The 19702-nt window shown below is 42.5% G+C and overlaps 1 protein-coding gene and 1 non-coding gene across 12 annotated transcripts in view; one reads left to right on the plus strand and one right to left on the minus strand.

Moving 5' to 3' along the window:
• The window catches only part of RBMS3 (RNA binding motif single stranded interacting protein 3), an 817173-nt gene that overhangs the window by 18786 nt on the left and 778685 nt on the right, over window positions 1-19702 (plus strand). The gene's annotated exons all lie outside the window — the stretch shown is intronic.
• TRNAH-GUG lies at window positions 14565-14636 on the minus strand. Its single transcript has one exon. It is a non-coding gene; the product is annotated as a tRNA-His (tRNA).

The following is a 19702-nucleotide window of genomic DNA, read 5'->3' on the forward strand; positions in this document are numbered from 1 at the left end:
TTCCCAGAGCTCAGTACTATTTCAGGCCTTTGAGGGCAGAAAAAAAAAAAGCGAACCATTGTTTAATATTTATATAGGGAGTAGATTTATAAGAATCATTCTCAAGGCGTAAAGCATAAATGAATGATAGACTTCAAATTCTTTATTTTAAATATAATTCCCACTTTTTGACTACAGGTATATTTATACATCTTCATTTAGCAAAATTCTACTATAATTTAAAGTAAAAAGCAAGTAAACAGTCTTATAAAAGTTTGCAACATAATGTTACAAAGGTTTAACATTCTGGAAATAAAATAGGCTCCTACTATTCAATAGGACAAAAAGAAAACACTCCAATAATAAAAGGGACAAAAACTCACAAATGAAAAAAAAAAAAGATATAGCTAACAGGCACGCAAAATTATGTCATTAATAATTGAAGAAATGGTGACCAGTAAGAGAAAATAACAGTGAGAGATTATTTTACAAAAACATTTCTTAATAGCCTGGGTACATTGAGTTACAGGGAGTTAGCTACTCCTAACACTGTTCACTTTCATGCATTGGAGAAGGAAATGGCAACCCACTCCAGTGTTCTTGCCTGGAGAATCCCAGGGATGGCAGAGCCTGGTGGGCTGCCATCTGTGGGGTTGCACAGAATCGGACACGACTGAAGCGACTTAGCGGTACCAGCAGCAGCAGCAACACACTGTTCATACTCAGGGGAATATTAACTCATAAGTAACTTTTGGATCTCAGTTTGAAAGGCTGTATCAAAATTTTTAAGAATGTGCATACCTTGTTATACAGTAAGTTCAATTCAAGAAATAGCTGCCAAGGGGTTAAAGCATATTTGTACATAGGTGCAGCACTGTTTTTAATAGGCAAGATTTTGAGCAATAAAATATTTGGAGTAGATTAAATAAATGTTAGTTTATCTTTACAAAAAACCTCTATGCAGCCATGAAATCAATGCATATAGATGTATTGAATAGAGAAAATGGCATATAGTTAGGTTTTAAAAGTAAGGCATAAGACAGTGCTGCAATACAATTCCAAACCTGCCTTTAAAATCCCTGTGTGTCTGTGTGTGCATGTTTATGCTTGTCCTGTGTTTTCCTGTTCCTAGAAAAACCCAGGAATGAGTTTTTTTTTGGGGGGGGAGGTTTGAAGTGCCACATATTCTTAAATACTTTTGAGAGTGAGCTGATGATCACTCAGTAATTAACACTGGATGTTGAGTTGTTTCCAAGAAACAATAATGACAAGTGAAGAGGAAGCCACACAGACTAGTAAGTATCTTGATGCAGTTGGCAGAAGGAAGCAATTACGAGTTGTTTCACTGGGAGTGAAGCAACCTACATAGAAAGAAATGTTTGGATTGATTACTAGTATTTTGTAAAGGGTAGTGGTGCAGAGAGGTAACATTTAGGATGTCAAGCTAAGCCTGAGTGAGCATGGGCAGGAAAGCACAAGACATCAGGGACTGCTGCTGCTGCTGCTAAGTCGCTTCAGTCGTGTCCGACTCTGTGTGACCCCACAGACGGCAGCCCACCAGGCTCCCCCATCCCTGGGATTCTCCAGGCAAGAACACTGGAGTCGGGTTGCCATTTCCTTCTCCAATGCATGAAAGTGAAAAGTGAAAGTGAAGTCGTTCAGTCGTGTCCGACCCTCAGCGACCCCATGGACTGCAGCCTTCCAGGCTCCTCCATATCAGGGACTAGAAAAAGGCCAGAGCAGTAGATGAAGCAGAGGCTGTAGAGAGGGGCGGATAACGATCTGAAAATAGACAGTGCTCCAGTTTGGGACCTAACTTTGGGGTGACAGTGGACCCCTAGATGAAGATGTGCTGTGGGCAAGGAAGAGGGGCTGAGTGGGGAGTGCGTCCAGCAGCAGACACAGGTCGAGGTGACGCTTGAAGTGATACGTGTGAGTGTGATAAATGGGAGTGAGGGCCCGCAGCAGTGGTAGAGCAGATGCTAAAGAGGGTTAGTGTCCTTCCTTCCACCCCATCTGTGCCCTGCATGGACTTCTGGTTTAAGATCGTCTTCAGTATGGTGAAGCGCTTGTTAGGCAAAGAATTCTTTACTATCAAGAGCATTTGAAGAATGAATCTCAGGGAGTTTAGGAAACTGGGCTTATAGAAACTCAAACTGTCTTAAAGTCTGAAATCATCTCTTCCAGGTTTCGATTGTATCCTCATACGCAGTTATCCTTGGCCACTCACTTCTGACTTTGTTGCCATGATCCTTTCACGTGGACTCATTTCTGAAAAGTTGTATCTAGAGATAACGAGACAGTTGGGGATGTTTCATTTGTTTTTGGGCTTGCTTAGATTATTGGTTTTTATTTATTGGTTTATTTTCATTGTTTGACCAACTGATTATTTTGTATAGGATTTCTTTCTCAAGTTGTACTTTAGGGCACTGTTTCTCAGACTTTTGCATACATAAAAAATCCTCTGGCGGGTCATTCTCCCTCCCTCCTCCCCTCCCTTCTTCCTTTCTTTCAGTTCAGACTCAATAGGTTTAGGGTAGGGCCCAAGCAATATTTCTCACGGTCTTCTGAGTGAAGCGGATGCTGCTGGCCTGTCGACCGCACACTGAATAATACTGTTCCAGGAAACATGATCCTGAAGCCCACTTTCATTTTCACTTTGCCAACTTTCACATCTGACTGCATGACCAAGTACTCTGGTGAAATGTACTGATGGTGGTCCTTCCTGATTCTTACACTCGATAGCCATTTATTCAGATTTAAATGTGCCTGTCATTTAAGGAATTCAAATTGGTTTTGCGCTCTCTTGACCCTTGTGCCTTCAGATATCCATGATATGATTGGAAAGAGACTTCAAGGGGAACACAGTGGGTTATCCCCAGCATCTTGGCAAAAAAAAAAAAATAGTTTTCCTTCTGATACTTAAAATTAACTGATCTTCCCAGTTCATATAGAAAAACAATATTTATTCAAGTACGTATGAATCTCTTGTTTAACCACTGATTTACCAAAGCTATCTAGAGAAAAAAACTGTTAAAGAAAGGAATGACAGTTGAGCACACGTGTGTTGCCTGTCCAAGGGGGAGGGACTTTGAATTCTGAAATCCAAGCATTCTTGCCAATACAGAAGGGATCTCTGCTATGTGACTCAACCTGGTCTGAGAAAAAAAAAAAAAAAAAAATCCCCTTTGTCTGTTTTTCCATTTTAAAGCTGCATTTTATTAGCAAACTTCCCATGTTTTTATTTCTGCAAAACGTGAATATGCTGATCATAATATGTGTGTTATCTAAGATAAATTGGCCTTCTGGTTTGTACATTGGTTTCATGTGAGTTGAGTCAGGTTGAATCTGTCTCCAGAATTCTGATCAGCCCTGTGTGTGCTGAAAAAGTCCAGTTCCTAAATCTACAAGGCTGGGGGAACAACCATGTTCTACCCTAAGTTCACCGAGAGAGCAAAATGGTGAGTCCTCTGAACAGCCAACACGCAGGCCTAAATGGAAACTCCTCAGCTTTTTTCTGAGCACTTTGCTTCTGAGCAGTGCATCTGTTCATTTATTAGGAAACAGATCAGGATACTTTCATAAAACTGAAAAGAATGTTGAAATCGTTAGGGCCAGCCCTTGCATTTCATCCCTTCCGCTGGGGTCTGATTATCTCTTAAACCTGGCAGCTGACAGTATTTAAAGACTAGGTTCACCGTCACAATATTCCACTGCCGGTGGGGTGTCTCTGCTTTGTGGTGTCCTGGTCTGGAGTGTAGTGTTTGGCGTTGGGTTTCAGTGCTAAAGCCTGAGCGAGAATCCATCAAACCTTAACCTCAAGGCCCCTTCCTGAGTTTAATTTAAGAAGCACATATTTGCATTAGAAAACCTGTCTGTTTTGCTTACCTTTGAAAGTGAACTTCCTTTCATTGAATTACTCTTTTTAACCTTTGTAGCACAGGATGACACTTTGTGATAGAAACCTCAAAGAATAAATCCTGTTGACGTGAATATATTCTTCAGAATGTACCAGAGGGAAAATATACATCCGAGTCCCAAATAAGGTTGAATGGATTGTGGGCTTATTGTGCTCGGTCTAGACACTTGCAATTATACTTTCAAATATGCATTAGTTGATAGAGGAGAACAGAGTAAGTCTTTTTTCTTTTCATAGGGACTCCATATTTATTTGCTTTTATGTTCTGTTATCATGTGAAAATATAGCTTCCCAGGTGGCCCTGGTGGTAAAGAACCCTGCCAGTGCAGAAGACATAAGAGACATGGGTTGGATCTCTGGGTCAGGAAGGGCCTCTGAAGGAACACACAGCAATCCACTCCAGTATTCTTGCCTGGAAAATCCTATGGACAGAGAAGTCTGGCCAGCTACAGTCCATAGGGTTGCCAAGAGTTGGACATGACTGAAGAGACTTAGCATGCATAATGGGAAAAAGTGATCATAAACACTTGATTCAAATCATTCCCCATCATGTTTGGGTTTCGGTCTGTTTCCTGTCTATAAGAGCTGGATGCAAGGATTAGGAATAACGTTTGCCACTTGCCTGGTATATGGTACTTGGTATGTACTTGAGTAATGGTAGTTATTCTTAAGGAGGATGTTTTAAAGCAAACTGGTGTTTAGAATGGGTGGTGAGACTCCAGGCAGAGGCTCCAGGACAGTCTGTGGACTCACCACCCGTTAGCGCATTCCCCACCCTTCCTCAGCTTCTTACAGTCAGACCCACGGAGACCAGAGCCCCGCAGACAATCCTGCCCTGCCCTTGACTGGTCTAAGAGGGCTGTCACTGCTTTGGCGCACCACTTGGAGGATACTGGAAATCAACTGCTCACCCAGGTGTGGGCTGGAGTCAACTGACCGCAGCCCTGGCAGTGCCTGGATTTCCACACGAGACTGCCTCCGGTTAGAGTCCGCAGATTTCTGTGCTTCCCTCACCCACTCCCCACTAGATGTCCAGTTATTCTACCCAACCTTCCTGTCCTCCTAGGGTGCTGTGCAGTTCATGGGGAGGCTCTTGATCCCCAGCAAGGGTAGATGCATCCTCCTTATGGAAATCTCATCTTTTGCTGCATCCCCGGGTCCCGGCCCTCCCTTACCTCACCTCTCAGATTCACAGATATGGCCTCTACTGACTTGACCTTATTTCCCCTCCCACCTAATGAACATTCGCAGTGACTGTTTCTGGAAACATCCTCTGAGTTTGCCCTGTAGAAACCACCCTTACGACCAGCTGCCCACCTGTGACCTCATCCCCTACCCCTCTCCTCCTCACCTTTTCCTGTTTCGGCCACAGTGGCCTCCTTTCTGATGCTCCAGCACACCGAGGCCTTGGCAAAAGCTGTTCCCTTCACCTCGACTCTGCCCAGTCTGAACAGGAATGGTATATTCTCACTGGTCAAGTCCTAGTTTAAACCCTTTTGCTGACCATCTAGAGTAAAAGCATCCCCAAGTCAGGCTCCATTGCTTCACATTATTTTGATTCCCCATGACAAACAGAGCTGTTACTGTTACTGGATATTTTTCTTATTTATTTTCTTCTTTCTTTACTCTCTTCCTTCTCTATTAATAATCTCTGCAAGAACACAGATCTGTTCTATCTTGTTCTCTGCTATCCCCAGAACCTAGAACCAAGGGATACCACAAAGAAGGTGCTCAGTTAACATTTATTGAGTGAGTAACCAGTTTCCCATTAGGTTTCTTTTTATATCTGGCTCTATTTTCCCAGTGCCTGTGCTGGATTATATGCCAAGATCTTGTTTCCTTTGTCTCATGACAAGTGTAGCTATGTGCCTCAGATACGCTGGTCAGCTTCACCATCCTACCCTCTCAGCCAGCAAGACACTGAGCATTCATAGCAGTTTCTGCCACCTCTGTGGGTCCCTCCTCATGTTCCAGAGGCACTGCCCGCTGACCGGAGCAGGAAATCCAAATACCATGTCCCCTTGATTTTAAAGTTGTTTCTGGGTTTCTATTCTACCAGAATTGGATTGATGGTACCTACCATGGATTATCTGTGGCTTCCCAGGTGGCTCAGTGGATTGCCTGCCAATGCAGGAGACACAGGAGACCTGGGTTCCATCCCTGGGTCAGGAAGCTACCCTGCAGGAGGAAATGGTAAAGCGCTCCAGTATTCTTGCCTGGAACATACTGTGGACAGACAAGCCTGGTGGGCCTCAGTCCATGGGGTCACAGAGTCTGGAATGACTTACTGACTTATTACAGCACAGCATATCCACATTCCTTTTAAGGAAACTTGTTTTTCAGAAGAAGTTGTTTAGGGAAAGTTTGTTCTTTATTTTGAAACCGCCTGAAGCTACGTAGGGAAAGATGAAATGCAGAGATGGAGAGTTTGGGTCCTGTAAGAAGACCGAGAGGGCCAAAGACAGCATGGACCTCAGCAGACCAGGGGGTGCTCGCCAGCTGGTCTAAAACCACGATGGAGCAAGGGCACACACGTGTGCACCCACATGTCTGTGTGATGTTGGACACTTCTTTTCGCTCTCTATTCTGAAATTTGCATGGTGTGAACCATCAGATTTTGCCAGCCCAGCACCAGTCCTTCCTTGTTTTTTTATGATTTCACCCCAACTTCTTGTTGGGAAACTCATCTATTGGATGTGGTTTTGATCAGATCACTTATCAAAGGGGCACAGTATCTGAGTAGGGTGGACTCTTGACCCAGTCTAAGAACAGCAGATGTTTCTTGAGAAAAGGCATCTTAATTTGTCTGTGTTGACTTTTTTTTTTTTTTGTCTGTGTTGACTTTAGCTAACTGTCCATCAATGTCTTCAACTTAGATTCTTGCAGCCTCTCTGCTCCCTGTCTTCTCAGACATTTGCTTTTTTATATTTGACTTTTGTCAGTCAGATGTTTTTGCTTTGACTAATAGTAATCAATCACTGTTCCTTGCAACCATGGAACCCTAACTCAACGTAGAGTAAGTATTTAATGATTGTTGACTGATAGTAAGACAAAGACTTGATGTTTAATATTATGGGGAAACAGAGCAGAACCTCAGGTTTCCCCCTCCCTTCTGCTGCATCTCTGCCTAAACCAGAGCCACGTGATTGTGATTGAATGTTTACATAAGGAAGAAACAGACATTACTTACAAGGGTGAGCCTCTTCCTTACTAGAAGGGTCCTTTCAGTTGATGAGACTAGAGTTCCGTCTCTTTGCTGTACCGTCTCCCTTGTTTGGAATCTTCCTTAGCCCCAAGTCCATCTTCCAAGTCCTGTTCACATCCTACCTCCTAGAAATACAGCTTCAGAGATGAAAACAAATCCCCCTTTCCTTGCCCTTCTCCCGCCGCCCTCCATCAAGTCTTATTTGCTCTGTAACGAGTACAGCACAGCCATGGGCCGTGTGTCTTGCTGCTAGACAGAAAGCCACATTTTAACTTAATCTGTTAAATAAAGAAAAAACGCACAATTAAGAGGAAACTCATTCTTTTAAAAATATATTTGCTGCTCTACGTGTTGACCTTGTTGAAAATAACTGCAGGTTCTGCTGCCACACTTTCCATTTCATTCATCAAACTCTGGCAGCGTGAGAGCATCCTCTCCTCTCTCTCTGACTCTGAGCCCCTCCCCAGGTGTCTCCACCTGTATCTGCTTCCTTTGACTGGTCATGGAGCCAACTGATGCCCTTTATCTAATCAATGTGCTTTCTCTAAAGGAATCATAGGTGGGGTTTGGAGGAAGGTCGTGCTCTCTCCAGTGTCGGTATCTTTGCGTTGTACCTGTGTGTTAGTCCTATTTTGAGTAATTCGTTTACAGCTGGGGCTGCTATGAGTAGGCATGTGAGTATCTATAAAGTAGCTCCCAATCTCTTCCACGCTTCTTTGTGGTTTATACTGGGAGAGGGGTTTTGTGGGGTCAGGATTGTGCTGGGAAAGGGCAGGGAAACCCAGAAGGATCAGGGTTACTCATCACTGCACTTTTTTGCATTTCCCCAGATGGTGATGTTGTTCAGGGCAAAGGGGAAGCCTGAGCAGAACAGGGGACAGTTCCATTCTACACTTATTTACACAGCACCTGTCATGTCCCAGGAGCTATGCTTGGTTCAAAGAGTCGTTTCACGGGAGAAGTCAGGTTTTCATATTGCATTTCCAGAGTCTGTCATGGAAAATATTCTATCAACATTACATGAACAAAGGGGATGAATTACTAGATAAGACCTCACTCTATAATTTGGGAAAGGATTTAAGACATGAGCCTATTGTCTTGTATGTGATGTAGAATGGATTTAGTCCCACAGAAACCTGCTAGGGCCAGAGTTTAATGATTATGTCAATCTGGAACCACTGGTAAAAACATCATGGAGGACGGGTTCTTTGAGATGCAAACTATTGTATACAGGATGGGTAAACAAAAAGGCCTTCCTGCAGAGCACAGGGACCTATATTCAATATCCTGTGATAAACCGTAATGGAAAAGGATGTGGAGAACATATATGTATGGATGACTGAATCATTTTGCTGTACATCTGAAACTACCACAGCATTGTAAGTCAACTGGACTTCAATAAAGTATGTTTTTTAGAAAGGAATTGGTTAGAGACTTCCCTGGCAGTCTGGTGGTTAAGAATCCACCTTACCAGTGCAAGGGATGTGGGTTAGATCCCTGATCAGGGCCTGACTCTTTGCAACCCCATGGACTATACAGTCCATGGAATTCTCCAAGCCAGAATACTGCAGTGGGTAGCCTTTCCCTTCTCCAGGGGATCTTCCCAAGCCAGGGATCAAACCCAGGTCTCTGGCATTGCAGGCTGATTCTTAACCAGCTGAGCCACAAGGGGAGCCCAGAATTCCAGCTGAGCTATTTTAAATCCTAAAAGATGATGCTGTGAAAGTGTCGCACTCAGTATGCCAGGAAATTTGGAAAACTCAGCAGTGGCCACAGGACTGGAAAAGGTCAGTTTTCATTCCAATCCCAAAGAAAGGCAATGCCAAAGAATGCTCAAGCTACCGCACAATTGCACTCATCTCACAGGCCAGCAAAGTAATGCTCAAATTTCTCCAAGCCAGGCTTCCACAGTACATGCACTGAGAACTTCCTAATGTTCAAGCTGGATTTAGAAAAGGCAGAGGAGCCAGAGATCAAATAGCCAATATCCGTTGGATCATCAAAAAAGCAAGAGTTCCAGAAAAACATCTACTTCTCTTTATTGACAATGCCAAAGCCTTTGACTGTGTGGATCACAATAAACTATAAAAAATTCTTTAAAAGATGGGAATACCAGAGCATCATACCTGCCTCCTGTATGCAGGTCAAGAAACAACAGTTAGAACCAGACATGGAACAACAGACTGGTTCCGCATTGGGAAAGGAGTATGACAAGGCTGCATATTGTCACCCTGTTCATTCAACTTATATACAGAGTACATCATGTGAAATACTGGGCTGGATGAAGCACAAACTGGAATCAAGATTGCTGGGAGAAATATCAGTAAAGATATTAGAAGCTGTCAATAAACAGAAGTTTGTAGTTAATGTGTTAGAAAGTGTGTAAGGTGTGATCACCCTTCTGCATACAAGGGGCATAGGCTCCGGAATGCCTCCCTCCTCCCCGCCCCCCCCCCCCCCCCACAAGGCATGCATGCCTGGAGTGCTCAAGGCTCTTACAGGGACTTAGTCCTCCATTTCTACAGTTTCCCCATCCACAGGTTCAACCAACCACAGAGCCAATATTTTTTCTTAAATTTCTTCCATCCAAGCTTGATTGAACATGGAGAGCCAACTGTATTTGAAGACAGAAAACAGTGCATTGCATTGAGTAATTTGAGGTCATTGTTGACCTTCAGGGAAATAGTTTCAGCCGGAGGGCAAGCGAAGAAGCATTTGGAAATTTAGTGGGAGGCAGGCTAGTATAGCCCACCCTTTCTAGAAGTTTAAGATTGAACATTGGGAGATAGGCAAACCCTGCTCTGGAATCATGTAGTGAACAGAAGGAGGTTTTGAAATCAAAAACTTGAAATCAAAGGCTTGAGAGTATTTATGGTTTTAGTGAAAGGAGGAGGGAGGTATTAGAGGTGTAAGGAAGTGTGTTTGAGATGCCATTCAACACACATCCTGAGACTTCCCTGGTGGTCCAGTTGTTAAGTTTCCTGACTTCCACTTCATGGGGCGCCAGTTCGATCCCTGGTCAGGGAACTAAGATCCTGCATGCTTCACAGCCAAGAAAAAGAAGATTTCTTGAATGAATAAAGATGAAAATACTACATATCAACTTTAAAAAATTATATGGGAAAAGTAACAAATTATACACACACACACCCTGACTCCAGGGGGCAGATATGGCACAGATCCAGGGCGCCAGTGGGACAGTTGGCCTTGGAAACCTAGTCTATAATCACTTCTTCCTCCAAGAAAGGAGACAGAGAGGGTAGATGAGGACAGAGATGAGTCTTGCGTTTGGACGAAGTGGAAATAGATCGTGTCTGAAAACTTTAATCTCAGAAAAAGTAGGTCATCTTCTGTGAGCGAGCCAGGAGGGCCTGGGAGAGGTCATATCTGCAGAGGCAAAGGCAACGTTTTCTTCCTAGCAGAACTTCTCGCTTTACAGTTCCAATAATTGAGGAATTTCAAACAGAGGGAACTGTTACTAAGTGCACAGGAAGCACGTGTGGCGGAATTGAATCCTTTCCATGAAATTCTTAAAAAACAGTTGATTCCAAGAATTTAACCTTCTGTATTTTTTTAAGCAGTCTTTATTTTCAGTGAAATTCTCAAAACCATGATTACGAATGAGAGACTTAGAAACCGTATTTGTGTGTGAATATTTTAATATTAAGATTTATTTTATGTCTGTTTGCGTTATGGAAAGATTTTTCTCTTCCTGGGGAAATGAAACAAAGGAAAGTCACAGGAACCATCTCCCCCAGCCACACCTTCTCTCATTGTTTTCAGGCTAAACCTGGAGGGAAAATCCCTCAAGATAGACTGCTTGGGGTGAACTGATGCGACGAAAATTTACTGTCATGTGGCATTTTCAGAAGCAGCATCTGGCATATTTGCTCATGCTTACGGCTCTGACAGTCATATGTTATTCTATTTGTTTTATATAAATTAACTAGTGTTTTATCCCACTGAATTTTCTATTACTAGACAAGAGTGAAGCAAAAACAAAGTATAAAACCTTTGACTTTGTACCGCGCAACTCCCAGTGAGTCCGAGTCTACGTCTGATGTTCTATCTCGATGATGCCCCTGTGTTAAAACTCCTGAGTACTGCCATTTCTGTGGCCCAAGACACAGACCTTTCTTTTTAAATCTCATCCCTGATTCTCTAAGCTAAGGAGGCTGCCGAACGTGGTCCTGGTTGATTAACAGAGCTAATAAGCAAAGCCAGACATTATCTGTTATGTGCAGACAGACTAGAGGTGCATTTGTTTGTTGGGTTGTCTTATTATCTCTTGAGGGCCTGGCCTGTTCTCTAACATGGCTCTTCTCTTAATTGAAATTGAGATCTCTGATCATTCTGGGTTGGAAGAATGTAATGACATTTTCTGTAGACTGGTTTATGCTCCATAGCCAGACTCAGGAAGGAAGGACTCAGGTAGAACAGAAAATTGGGCTGAGGCCTGAGTGCGGTGGGGACCCGCTGATTGACTGAGGAATGTGGACTTGATATTCTGAATGTGTATCTCCTATCACAGTATATAAGCCATCAAAGGAAATCGATATTGAACCAGAAGATTTGTGAAGCCAGGGAATAGGTATGGTGTGTGGTGCTGGCTTCTCTGTTATTTTAGGCATTTGGGAAAGTTTGAGATTTATAGTTTTAGGCAACTGGAAACCCCAGTAGAGTCAGAAGCCTGGGAACATGCCGTGAAATGTCCATTTAGGAGGATTAGCCTGATGACGGCTTGTATGTTTGGCTAGTAGGCGGCAAGGAAGGAGACATGAGAGGGCTTGCATTGGATCAGAGTTTCCCAAAGTATGTTCCCCAGTGCACTTTATACCCTGAGGAGTACTTCAAAGAAGAAAGGACTCTCTGATTAAGCTGTTGGGCCGCGGCTGCACCATTCATCGGCTGAGTCTGTGGAGAAGTCAGTGTCCATAAGTGAATGACCAGCTCTGAGAAAGGCTGAAGGAAGGAAACCTGTTGCAACTGGGCAAACCCACTCTTTCCTAAACTTTTTGTCCCCATCATCTTGTGCAGAATAAGACCCCCAGGGTTATAGTCTAACAGTGGGGTCACATTCTAAATTATAAGGCAATGATCAGAAATTTAAAATCCTAAGTCACCAGCTACTTTTTTCCTCTCGAATTCTATTTCTTTTTTTGAGCATAAGATAAAGTAATTAACTTGTATTTAGGAAACCCATTTTTTGAACAGTGTATGCTCTATTTTTAGAAACCTGTTCTGCTCAACTTGGCAAGAGGTTCACTTACACAGAGTCGTAAGGGAACCAAGGATGACCAGGGGAAGAGAAATTCCTCTCCCAGGACCAGAGCTCATCCTCTGTTATATGTTCATTATGGTCTGGCCATATGTAGCAAGTAACCACAAACGCAGATCACTAATCCATCCTCATTCCTCTGCTTCCTCTCTCTCTCTGCGTTTGCATCTGTGTGCCTTTTCTGTCTCATGTCCTGTATATTTCCATATCCTGTTTATTTCTGTCTCTTCATCTCCATCTCTCAAGCCCTTTCCCTCTCTGTCCGTGTTCTTCTTTCCCCCAAAATAGCACTTTGGCAAGCATGGAGCTGAGTGCCCGTGTGCTCTAACTCCCTGTGTTTCCTTTTCGCTATACTGCTCTTCCCTGAAAACTGTGCATCTTCTAGGTCATCCTGAGACCCTGCGCCTTTGATCTGTCGCCTCTCCTGGTCTCTGCTTTCTTGGACCCTCATTCCCCCCACCCCCAGCCCACCATCCTACAGCGTCATTCTCCCGATTCAGGACAGAGGCACCAGAGGGGCAAGAGACCGCCTTTGTTCTCACCCCTTTGCAAATAATCTCCGCGTTTCTCAACAGTGACCTGGAAGGCATTTTCTCACCATCTGTGGATCCTATAATTAATGACTTTCTTGAAGGAATGTCCACATTTCTTATCTCGCTTGTTACACATATCATTTTTAAAACTTCGGAGCGACGCGCTGGCATTTCATGTAAGGGTGGTCCCACAAATCAAGTGCAGGATGACTGGTCTCATTTCTTTGCTGAAACATCTGGTCCTGTTTAGTGTATGACAAGCAAGAGGTAGGAAGCACGTAAAGGCCCTCAGCCCTGATGTCTTCTCTTTCTGCAATTGCATTATGAAATTTAACTGCCTCCTGAAGAGAAACGACGTTAATTCTACGGCCATGACATTAACCAAGACTCATTTCTGTGTCTGTGGGCCTGCAAGCTCTGTGTGGCCAGCATTTCCAGGCTTCATTCTAGGTCCCCTGCCTGGAGCAAGGAAGGCTGGGGCACAGGTCACGGGCATCTGTGGGGACATGATTCACTTGAAATGGTGTCACATTAAATGTCCTGACGTTCATAAGGGAGATGTGAACCATTGCCACTTCCCAAATTTGCTAGACACAAAGCAGTACTTTTGCCTGCAGGGATCCTATAACTCTCTCATGGGAATATCTGTAGCTACTGGCACGTAGATATCAGGAAGACGGTATTTTGTCATGAATAGAAAGGCACGGTGCCCATTAGAAGGAGAGCTTCTGTCTTCAGAGTGAGCAGTGGGTGACAAGCAAGTGATGGGTTTATGGATGGACAGTGTGCTCAATATCCATCCAATCTCTTTAATAGAGACTCTCTTTTAAATGCCAGCCCCCAGTCTTGGTCCTCCTCCTCCCCACCCCAGAGTTTATTGGTTTATAGTTTTTGGCAAAAGGAAAATTCAGGACGAGTGGAGAACAGTCAGTAAAGCCTAGCGGGGAGACCCTTGCACAAAGACTGGAAATCTCCTTTCTGTTTCTTCTACTGGTCATTGGCAAATGCTCTTCCTTTGTCTACTTGGGGGTGGTGTAGCAGCGGCTATGTGAGGGTCATGATCATGGAAGAAGCTTCCACAGTGATAATAACAAGCATTGTCTATACCACTGACTCAGTAACAGGCCCTGCTCTAGGCATTTGACATTGTGGTTGTTTAGTCGCTAAGTCATGTCAGCTCTTTTGTGACTCCATGGACTGCAGCCCACCAGGCTCCTCTGCCCATGGGATTTCCCAGGCAAGAATACTGGAGTGGGTTGCCATTCCCTTCTCCAGAGGATCTTCCCAACCCAGGCATTGAATCTGGATCTCCTGCTTTACCACTTAACCGTATTAACTCATTATTGTCCAGGGCATTTTTGCAGAGACTAATGCTAGCGGTTGGCAGTTTTTATTTTGGCAAGGCAAAAATTAATTCTGTTATTTCACTAATACTTTGTGGGTTATTACATTCAATAGTTACACCTGAAACACCTGTAAAGTCTTCTCCAGAGCCATGACTTTCATTCTCACTTTCCATGTGTGTGTAGTCGCTCAGTAGTGTCCAACTCTTTGAGACCCCATGGACTGTAGCCCACCAGGCTCCTCTGTCCGTGGGGTTCTCCAGGCAGGAGGACTGGAGTGGGTTGCCATTTCCTTCTCCAGGGGATCTTCCCGACCCAGGGATCGAACCTGGGTCTTCTGCGTCACAGGCAGATGCTTTACCCTCTGAGCCACCAGGGAAGCCCCTCACTTTCCATACTAGAATCAATCACTAGGTTTTTTTGTCTTTTTGTTGGTCTAATATTCACATTGTCTGAATCAGAACTAATTCTGAAGAGCTGTCTGAGACACTAGTATATATGTTGCTGAGACAGTCAGAGAAAGAATCTGCATAAAATTCACCAAAGATTTCTTCTTTACTCAAAATTTTCCAAATCATCACTTTTGAAAATTTTACAGTAATAAATTTGTGTTTATAATGTACATAAGGTTGGAAGAAAAACCTAACAGACCGAAATGTGAATAATAGCACCAATCATAAGTCATATAATGAATTCTTGATCAATTTTAAGCTCTAACAGCTTTGCGCAGTGATATTAATTGCTTCACTCTCTAAACATGTACTGATACATCTCCTATCAGTAATGTAACTTGGTCCTTGGAGCAAACTCATTGCTGTGACATGGTACCCTACAAATTTGGACCTAGTGTGATAGGGGGTTGGCTTCAGGATCTTTGGAGCTCTCAGCCAGCCAGCTAACTGGTCCTCCCGTGACTCTCATAAGGATGCCTGCTCATATGTTATTGGATTGCATATTTGGACCCCATTTCAAATGATATGACAGGGGTTTACTATCTTATTGGTATCCTTAGCTTACAGTTGAGGAGACTAAGGTACAGAGGGTTTAAGTAGCTTTTCCAAGTTTACAGAGCTATAAGGCAGGAGGCCTGCTGAGTCGGTGCGGCTTCTGAGCCCATGTTTGCCACCACTAGGGTACAGCCCGAGGTTTATAAAAGGTATCTAGGGATATAGTTGTTGCCTAAGGGTCGGGAGACCACGGCCCTGACCTTGGCCTCGTTACAGATACCCTGAGTTTCAGCCCTGCATTCTGCTTCTCCCCAGATGCATGAGGGTGGAGGGAATCAGATGCCCACGCTGGCTCAGGGAGGGGCCTCCACTTTGAACTCAGGGTTCAAGTTATATCGCAGAATGAGTTTTATGAACTGGAGGGGTTATTTTAAACCTAACTCCAGGCATCAACCACAAATGTTGTCTTATGTTCCCTGTTTCTGAATTAGAGTCTTTCTTTCCTAAAGTGCCACAAAAGACATAGGTTTTACTTGGTCAAGTGATTTCTGTAACTGTCATAGAAGATCAGCAAGAAATACACCAACATAACTTTGAATCCTCTATCTGCACTTAACTTTGGGGAATCCCAGACTGGGAAAAATTCTAAATGCCTTTAGTCAGAAATACAGAGCTTGAATGTTTATGGTCTGAAATTTTTAGGCCTAGGAGCAAGGCCATCTCTGGTCTAGTAACAGCCCTTCCTAAAATCTAACTTGAAGTTTGATTTGAAAAAGAAAACATACAAATTAGACTTTATTGGCACCATAATAAAGCAATGTGGCAATATTTAATATAACCTTAAAATGCTCATAAGCCTTTGTCTAATTATCCTATAGTAGGCAGGAGGCATTCATATTCTATCTATCTATCCATCTATCCATCATCTACATATCTGTTATCTATCTACCTTGCTAAGGAATAATATTCTAGTTAAACGTAGTTAAAAGTAGTCAAACAAGAATATATATAATAAAACATAAAAATGCTCCTTACTCCAATTCTACTACCAGTAATTCAGTCACTGTTTTTCCCCAGTTTTATTAAAATATTATATAAAGTTGTATGTATAGTGTGATATATAAAAATGTGATATTATATATATATATATATATAAAGGTATATATTAAACATATGTAAAAGGAACTGATTACCACAATCAAGCTAATTAATTTATCTATCATTTCACACAGTTCTATTTCTGTGTGTGTATGGTAAGAACATTTAAGATCTTTCTTAGCAAATTCCAAGTATACAATACAGTATTATCTTTTATTCTGAACTGTGTGATTCTGGGAAATGTTTGTATAAATGGCTGTGTGACTTGAACTTTAATCTCTATGCACTCAAGACATGTTGACTGAATGCGTGAAAAATACTAATACCATAATTACTCATCTGTAGAAATGTTAGTGATTCTAACATGAACCATGAATATTGGTATATTGACACACCAAAATAAAGTTTGTCTAAGACTCTAATTTGGTGAATGATTTTTATGCTTTTATTGCTCCTTTGCTCATGCGCCAGATTTAGTTTATTCTTTGAGATTTGCTGTTTTTTCATAATAATTTTTTTATTAAAGGAACTTAGAAAAGATTTCATAAAACATTTTCTATAAGCCCTAAATCAAAATATAATAGGTCTAAAGATAGCCTATTCAGTTTGAGCATGGTAACATTGATTCTTATTTAGAAAGGTGTGGGTTGGTTACTAATATGTTTTTGGCTTATCTGAACTAAGTTGTGATACATCTAAACAATGATATATTCAGAAAGCAAATGCAACATGATGAATTTTTACCTTTGTATTTCAAAGGGTAAAATGGGGTGTCTGTTAGGAGGACTAGAGTAGCATGTTGAGTTTTGTTCATTCTGTCTCTGGCTTTAGGCTTTGTCTGAATCTAAAAGCTATAGATGATGTTTAGTGGAAAATCTCAACTGTTGTATTCTGGTGTAATAAGCTGTGTGTGTATGCTAAGTCACTTCAGTCGTGTCTGACTCTTTGCGACCCCTTGGCCTGTAGCCCGCCAGGCTCCTCTGTTCATGGGATTCTCCAGGCAAGAATACTGGAGTGGGTTGCCATGCCCTCCTCCAGGAGATCTTTTGGACCCAGGGCTGGAACTCATGTCTCTTGCATCTCTTGCATTGGCAGGTAGATTCTTTACCACTAGCACCACCTGGGAATCCCAATAAGCTGAGGAATGAATTTGCAACTGTTCGGAAGCCACAGAGACAACGCATATAAACCAAAATTAATTGGATGGAAAAGACAAGAATCAACAAATATGTATAATATAGACACACAGAGAAATAACCTGAAAATAAAGGAAGCTAGACATAAATAATTAAGGTATTTAAGAAATTAGGAAATGTGAAAGGACTTTGTGTTTATGTACTAAAGATTGGAGAAGGAATACTTCTCCCTTATGACTAAAAGTTCACGAACACAGAGATGTCATATCACTTAAACTACAGAGCTCATCTCCCAGAAACAGTGGAACTATGTTTTATTCACCTTGAGTTTTCTTCCTACAAGACCACACTTGTTCCCTCCACTCATGGGAAGAACAGCTAGTCTTATTACCCTCCAGTGGAAATGAGTTATGAGCCTTTTATCTGGAGTTTACGGGGTGACTTTAACTTCTTTATAGTTGAATTTCAGTGATGAATGAATGCAGTATCTTATTTCATCTTAGTTAATTTTTTTCAAGAATTCCTTTTCCTGTTCTGATTTGTAGGTACATACAAGATAATAATGGGAAGGATAAAATTACCTTGTTTGGGATCCTGTAAAACACTTTTCCTTTGTCCTGAGAATCTTCAGCATTAATTTCCTGTTTGTTCTTCTGTTCATGTCAATCCAACTAGAAAAAACAGGCATTTGAGACATTCATAAAAGTTTGGTGTCTTTATGAGATTGCAAGCAAAGCTTGTATTTTATACCATACTCATCCCTCTTGGCTTAATTTGGCTAAGTTTTTCTTTAGGTTTGTAAAATAGATAGTCAGGAGTCTTGTGAATTAGGACTGTAGGAACTGAGGTTACTTGGGCAGCAATTGCAAGTTGAAATAAAGATGCATAAAGATGAAGAAGGTCCTAGCATGGGTACCAGAAACAGCACCATTAGAAGAGGGAGATGTGCTGTGCAAGAAAGATGGATGGCCCTTTGTGTCAGCTGGCTGGCTGACATCACACTTTTTAAAAGCCCTCAAAATGCAAGATCCTCATTCTTTCAGCTCTTCAAATATAAGAACCCCTTCCCATGAAATATGTCATCCCTTGGCATGGATTCACAATTATTTCTCAATAATTACCTACAGATGATCATATAGAGTTTGTGACTTGCCCAAAGTCACAACAAACATAGGCAATCACAGACCAGCCTCTTCCTTGGGACGTTTCACTATTTCACTCACACATTCATCATTTGTCAAGTGCTAACTATAGGCCATGTATGGTGCTGCATGCCAGGGATGCAAAGTGGAATGAGGCATGATCCCAAGCCTCCAGAGGCATACACTGAGTAATAAATATGCAAGTTATTGACTGCATTAGAGTTTTCTCAGTGCTATAATAGAAGTAGGAACAGAATACTAGAAGAGCGTAAAGGCATCACAATCAGGAGTCAAGGAGAATATCCTGGAGAAACCTACATTTAGACTGAATTTTGAAGCACAGCTGGAATTTCTAGTTAAAGAAACCATGAGACGGCCCTGAAACCTGTAAAAAGTGAAGAGACAGGAAAGTGTTCTAGATGTTTGAGGAATGGCAAACACTTTCGCTGGGCTTGAGCTGTGGGAGCTGCAGGTCAGGATAGGTGTAGAAGCTGAGGGCAGTGCCGGAGGCCAGATCCCCAAAGGCTGGGATGCTCAGCTAGGGGATGCTCCCTTAACTGGGAACAGAGTGTGCAGGTTAAGGAAAGGGTCCACCCTGCCCCTTCCAGAGCATCATGGGGACCCCAGAGCCACAAAGCTCTTCCCTCGCCTCATTCAGGGCATTTCCTCGGGGTCTGGGGTCTGACTTTCAAAGTAAAGGCAGATCTCTCTCTAAATAGAATTCACAACCAACTGCTGAGAGAGAGCTCTTCCTTTCATTTCACTTTTATCTTCCTCTCAAGCTGAGCTCTGGGGGGGCCACCCTGCCTGCCTGAATTTCCCTTGATTGGTACTCATTTGACTGTATATGAAAAGGGGCAGAGATGCCATCAGGGATGTGTAGGAGATAATGACTCAGTCCCCACCAAACCCTGTCCTCTGAAACAAATACTCTAGCAGGCACATGGTCAGAAAAATCAGTTTTGAGATCCTGAAGACTTGGGTTTTAAATCTGGCAATGCCTGTAACAGATCTCTGAAATTGGCTTCAAGTCAGTGAAGCTCGCTGGACGTCCGTCCCTTCTGTGTGAAAGAAACTGACTTGCCTCATTAAGTGCATGGATTTTGTTTTCTCAGATGAGAC

The sequence above is a fragment of the Bubalus bubalis genome, chromosome 21 (genome assembly GCF_019923935.1).
Source record: "Bubalus bubalis isolate 160015118507 breed Murrah chromosome 21, NDDB_SH_1, whole genome shotgun sequence".
NCBI lineage: Eukaryota > Metazoa > Chordata > Mammalia > Artiodactyla > Bovidae > Bubalus > Bubalus bubalis.